Consider the following 6,968-nt stretch of genomic DNA (forward strand, 5'->3'; position numbering starts at 1 on the left):
TGATGATTGAGGATTGAGGATTGAGGATTGAGGATTGAGGATTGAGGATTGAGGGTTGAAGACTGAGTATTGAGGATTGAAGATTGATGATTGAGGATTTAGGATTGAGGATTGAGGATGAGGGCTGAGGGTTGAGGGTTGAGGTTTGAGGACTGAGGACTGAGGATTGAGGATTGAGAATTGAGGATGGAGGATTGAGGATTGAGGATTGAGGATTGGGTATTGAGGATTGAAGAATGAGGATTGACAATTGTGGATTGAGGATTGAGGATTGAAGACTGAGGATTGAGGATTGAGGATTGAGGATTGAGGATTGAGGATTGAAGACTAAGTATTGAGGATTGAAGGTTGATGATTGGGGATCGATGATTGAGGATTGAGGGTTGAGTATTAAGGATTGAGGATCGGGGATTGAGGATTGAGTATTGAAGATTGAGGATTGATGATTGAGGATTGAGGATTGAGGATTCAGGATTGAGTATTGAGGATTGAGGATTGATGACTGAGCATTGAGGATTGAAGATTGATGACTCATGTCTGAGGATTGAGGATTGCGGATTGAGGATTGAGGATTGAGGATTGAAGATTGGGTATTGAGGATTGAGCATTGAGAACTGAGGGTTGAGGATTGAAGATTGAGTATTGAGGATTGAACATTGAGTATTCAGGATTGTAGATTGAGGATTGAGGATTGAGGCTTGAGGATTGAGTGTTGAGGATTGAAGATTGAGGATTGGGGATTGAAGATTGAGGATTGAGGATTGAGTATTGAGGATTGAGAATTGAGGATTGAAGATTGAAGATTGAGGATTAAGGATTGAGGATTGGGGATTGAGGATCTGGGATTGGAGAATGGCTATTGAGGATTGAGGATTGAGGATTGAGGATTGAGGAGTGAGGAACGAGGATTGATAATTGCGGATGATGGCTGAGGGTTGAGGATTGAGGTTTGAGGAACGAGGATTGAGGATTGAAGATTGAGGATTGGGTATTGCGGTTTGAACATTGAGGATTGAGGATTGAGGATAGAGGATTGAAGACTGAGCATTGAGGATTGAAGATTGATGACTGATGTCTGAGGATTGAGGATTGCGGATTGAGGATTGAGGATTGAGGATTGAAGATTGAGTATTGAGGATTGAGCATTGAGGACTGAGGGTTGAGGATTGAGGTTTGAGTATTGAATACTGAGAATTCAGGATATTCTATTGAGTATTGAGAATGGAGTATTGAGAATTGAGGATTGATGGTTGAGTATTGAGGATTGAGGATTGAAGAATGAGGATTGAGGTTTGAGGATTGAGGATTGAGAATGGAGTATGAAGACTGACGGTTGAGGATTGAGGTTTGGGGAACGAGGATTGAGAATTGAGAATTGAGGACTGAGGATTGACGACTGAGTATTGACGATTGAGTATTGAGGATTGAGGATTGATGACTGAGGATTCAGGATTGAGGATTGAGGATTGAGGATTGAGGATTGAAGATAGAGTATTGAGGATTGAGGATCGAGGATTGAGGATTGAGTATTGAAGATTGAGGATTGATGATTGAGGATTGAGGATTGAGGATTGAGGATTGAGGATTGAGGATTGAAGACTGAGTATTGAGGACTGAAGATTGATGATTGAGGATTTAGGATTGAGGATTGTGGATTGAGGATTGAGTGTTGAGTATTGAAGATTGAGTATTGAGGATTGAAGATTGAGTATTCAGGATTGAATATTGAGGTTTGAGGATAGAGGATTGAGGATTGGGTATTGAGGATTGAAGAATGAGGATTGACAATTGTGGATTGAGGATTGAGGATTGAAGACTGAGGATTGAGGATTGAGGATAGTGGATTGAGGATTGAGGATTGAGGATTGAGGATTAACGACTAAGTATTGAGGATTGAAGGTTGATGATTGGGGATTGATGATTGAGGATTGAGGATTGAGTATTAAGGTTTGAGGATCGAGGATTGAGGATTGAGTATTGAAGATTGAGGATTGATGATTGATGACTGAGGATTCAGGATTGAGGATTGAGGATTGAAGATAGAGTATTGAGGATTGAGGATTGAGGATTGAAGATTGAGTATTGAGGACTGAGCATTGAGGACTGAGGGTTGAGTATTGAAGATTGAGTATTGAGGATTGAAGATTGAGTATTCAGGATTGAAGATTGAGAATTGAGGATTGATGGTTGAGTATTGAGGATTGAGGATTGAAGAATGAGGATTGAGGTTTGGGGATTGAGGATTGAGAATTGAGTATGATGACTGAGGGTTGAGGATTGAGGTTTGAGGAACGAGGATTGAGGATTGAGAATTGAGGACTGAGGATTAACGATTGAGTATTGACGATTGAGTATTGATGATTGAGGATTGAGGATTGAGTATTAAGGTTTGAGGATCGAGGATTGAGGATTGAGGATTGAGGATTGAGGATTGAGGGTTGAAGACTGAGTATTGAGGATTGAAGATTGATGATTGAGGATTTAGGATTGAGGATTGAGGATGAGGGCTGAGGGTTGAGGGTTGAGGTTTGAGGACTGAGGACTGAGGATTGAGGATTGAGAATTGAGGATGGAGGATTGAGGATTGAGGATTGAGGATTGGGTATTGAGGATTGAAGAATGAGGTTTGACAATTGTGGATTGAGGATTGAGGATTGAAGACTGAGGATTGAGGATTGAGGATTGAGGATTGAGGATTGAGGATTGAAGACTAAGTATTGAGGATTGAAGGTTGATGATTGGGGATTGATGATTGAGGATTGAGGATTGAGTATTAAGGATTGAGGATCGGGGATTGAGGATTGAGTATTGAAGATTGAGGATTGATGATTGAGGATTGAGGATTGAGGATTGAGGATAGAGGATTGAGGATTGAGGATTGATGACTGAGCATTGAGGATTGAAGATTGATGACTCATGTCTGAGGATTGAGGATTGCGGATTGAGGATTGAGGATTGAGGATTGAAGATTGGGTATTGAGGATTGAGCATTGAGGACTGAGGGTTGAGGATTGAAGATTGAGTATTGAGGATTGAACATTGAGTATTCAGGATTGTAGATTGAGGATTGAGGATTGAGGCTTGAGAATTGAGTGTTGAGGATTGAAGATTGAGGATTGGGGATTGAAGATTGAGGATTGAGGATTGAGTATTGAGGATTGAGAATTGAGGATTGAAGATTGAAGATTGAGGATTAAGGATTGAGGATTGGGGATTGAGGATCTGGGATTGGAGAATGGCTATTGAGGATTGAGGATTGAGGATTGAGGATTGAGGAGTGAGGAACGAGGATTGAGGATTGCGGATGATGGCTGAGGGTTGAGGATTGAGGTTTGAGGAACGAGGATTGAGGATTGAGGATTGAGGACTGCGGATAGACGATTGAGTATTGAAGATTGAGGATTGATGACTGAGGATTGAGGATTGAGGATTGAGGATTGAGGATTGAAAATTGAATATTGTGTATTGAGGATTGAAGATTGAGGATTGAGGATTGAGGATTGAGGATGGAGGATGAGGGCTGAGGGTTGAGGATTGAGGTTTGAGTATTGAATACTGAGAATTCAGGATATTCTATGAGTATTGAGAATTGAGTATTGAGAATTGAGGATTGATGGCTGAGTATTGAGGATTGAGGATTGAAGAATGAGGATTGAGGTTTGAGGATTGAGGATTGAGAATGGAGTATGAAGACTGACGGTTGAGGATTGAGGTTTGGGGAACGAGGATTGAGAATTGAGAATTGAGGACTGAGGATTGACGACTGAGTATTGACGATTGAGTATTGAGGATTGAGGATTGATGACTGAGGATTCAGGATTGAGGATTGAGGATTGAGGATTGAGGATTGAAGATAGAGTATTGTGGATTGAGGATCGAGGATTGAGGATTGAGTATTGAAGATTGAGGATTGATGATTGAGGATTGAGGATTGAGGATTGAGGATTGAGGATTGAGGATTGAAGACTGAGTATTGAGGACTGAAGATTGATGATTGAGGATTTAGGATTGAGGATTGAGGATGAGGGCTGAGGGTTGAGGGTTGAGGTTTGAGGACTGAGGACTGAGGATTGAGGAGTGAGAATTGAGGATGGAGGATTGAGGATTTGGGATTGAGGATTGGGTGTTGAGGATTGAAGAATGAGGATTGACAATTGAGGATTGAGGATCGTGGATTGAAGATTGAGTATTGAGGATTGAGCATTGAGGACTGAGGGTTGAGGATTGAAGATTGAGTATTGAGGATTGAAGATTGAGTATTCAGGATTGAAGATTGAGGATTGAGGATTGAGGCTTGAGGATTGAGTGTTGAGGATTGAAGATTGAGGATTGGGGATTGAAGATTGAGGATTGAGGATTGAGGATTGAGGATTGAAGACTGAGTATTGAGGACTGAAGATTGATGATTGAGGATTTAGGATTGAGGATTGTGGATTGAGGATTGAGTGTTGAGTATTGAAGATTGAGTATTGAGGATTGAAGATTGAGTATTCAGGATTGAACATTGAGGTTTGAGGATAGAGGATTGAGGATTGGGTATTGAGGATTGAAGAATGAGGATTGACAATTGTGGATTGAGGATTGAGGATTGAAGACTGAGGATTGAGGATTGAGGATTGAGGATTGAGGATTGAGGATTGAGGATTGAGGATTAAAGACTAAGTATTGAGGATTGAAGGTTGATGATTGGGGATTGATGATTGAGGATTGAGGATTGAGTATTAAGGTTTGAGGATCGAGGATTGAGGATTGAGTATTGAAGATTGAGGATTGATGACTGTGGATTGAGGATTGAGGATTGAGGATTGAGGATTGAAAATTGAATATTGAGTATTGAGGATTGAAGGTTGGGGATTGAGGATTGAGGATTGAGGATGGAGGATGAGGTCTGAGGGTTGAGGATTGAGGTTTGAGTATTGAATACTGAGAATTCAGGATATTCTATTGAGTATTGAGAATTGAGTATTGAGAATTGAGGATTGATGGTTGAGTATTGAGGATTGAGGGTTGAAGAATGAGGATTGAGGTTTGAGGGTTGAGGATTGAGAATTGAGTATGAGGACTGAGGGTTGAGGGTTGAGGTTTGAGGAACGAGGATTGAGGATTGAGAATTGAGGACTGAGGATTGACGATTGAGTATTGACGATTGAGTATTGTGGATTGAGGATTGATGACTGAGGGTTGAGGATTGAGGATTGAGGATTGAGGATTGAAGATTGAGTATTGAGGATTGAGGATCGAGGATTGAGGATTGAGTATTGAAGATTGAGGTTTGATGATTGAGGATTGAGGATTGAGGATTGAGGATTGAGGATTGAGGATTGAAGACCGAGTATTGAGGATAGAAGATTGACGACTGAGGATTTAGGTTTGAGGATTGAGGATTGAGAATTGAGGATGGAGGATTGAGGATTGAGGACTGAGGATTGGGTATTGAGGATTGAAGAATGAGGATTGACAATTGAGGATTGAGGATTGAGGATTGAAGATTGAGTATTGAGGATTGAATGTTGATGATTGAGGATTGAGGATTGTTGATTGAGGATTGAGGGTTGAGGATTGAAGATTGAGTATTGAGGATTGAAGATTGAGTATTCAGGATTGAAGATTGAGGATTGAGGATTGAGGATTGAAGACTGAGTATTGAGGATTGAAGATTGATGAATGAGGATTTATGATTGAGGATTGAGGATGAGGGCTGGGGGTTGAGGATTGAGGTTTGAGGACTGAGGACTGCGGATTGAGGATTGAGAATTGAGGATGGAGGATTGAGGATTGACGATTGAGGATTGGGTATTGAGGATTGAAGAATGAGGATTGACGATTGAGGATTGAGGATTGAGGATTGAGGACTGAAGATTGAGTATTGAGGATTTGAAGGTTGATGATTGAGGATTGAGGATTGTGGATTGAGGATTGAGGGTTGAGGATTGAAGATTGAGGATTGAGGATTGAGAATTGAGAATTGAGGATGTGGGCTGAGGGTTGAGGATTGAGGTTTGAGGAATGAGGATTGATGAATGAGGCCTGAGGATTGAGGATTGAGGATTGAGGATTGAGGATTGAGTTATGAAGATTGAGTATTCATAACTGATGATTGAGGATTGAGGATTGAAAATTGAATATTGTGTATTGAGGATTGAAGACTGAGGATTGAGGATTGAGGATTGAGGGTGGAGGATGAGGGCTGAGGGTTGAGGATTGAGGTTTGAGTATTGAATACTGAGAATTCAGGATATTCTATTGAGTATTGAGAATGGAGTATTGAGAATTGAGGATTGATGGTTGAGTATTGAGGATTGAGGATTGAAGAATGAGGATTGAGGTTTGGGGATTGAGGATTGAGAATGGAGTATGAAGGCTGACGGTTGAGGATTGAGGTTTGGGGAACGAGGATTGAGAATTGAGAATTGAGGACTGAGGATTGACGACTGAGTATTGACGATTGAGTATTGAGGATTGAGGATTGATGACTGAGGATTCAGGATTGAGGATTGAGGATTGAGGATTGAGGATTGAAGATAGAGTATTGAGGATTGAGGATCGAGGATTGAGGATTGAGTATTGAAGATTGAGGATTGATGATTGAGGATTGAGGATTGAGGATTGAGGGTTGAGGATTGAGGATTGAAGACTGAGTATTGAGGACTGATGATTGATGATTGAGGATTTAGGATTGAGGATTGAGGATGAGGGCTGAGGGTTGAGGGTTGAGGTTTGAGGACTGAGGACTGAGGATTGAGGATTGAGAATTGAGGATGTAGGATTGACGATTGAGGATTGAGGATTGGGTATTGAGGATTGAAGAATGAGGATTGACAATTGAGGATTGAGGATTGAGGATTGAAGATTGAGTATTGAGGATTGAATGTTGATGATTGAGGATTGAGGATTGTGGATTGAGGATTGAGTGTTGAGTATTGAAGATTGAGTATTGAGGATTGAAGATTGAGTATTCAGGATTGAAT

The sequence above is a fragment of the Calliopsis andreniformis genome, unplaced genomic scaffold, assembly GCF_051401765.1.
Source record: "Calliopsis andreniformis isolate RMS-2024a unplaced genomic scaffold, iyCalAndr_principal scaffold0138, whole genome shotgun sequence".
NCBI lineage: Eukaryota > Metazoa > Arthropoda > Insecta > Hymenoptera > Andrenidae > Calliopsis > Calliopsis andreniformis.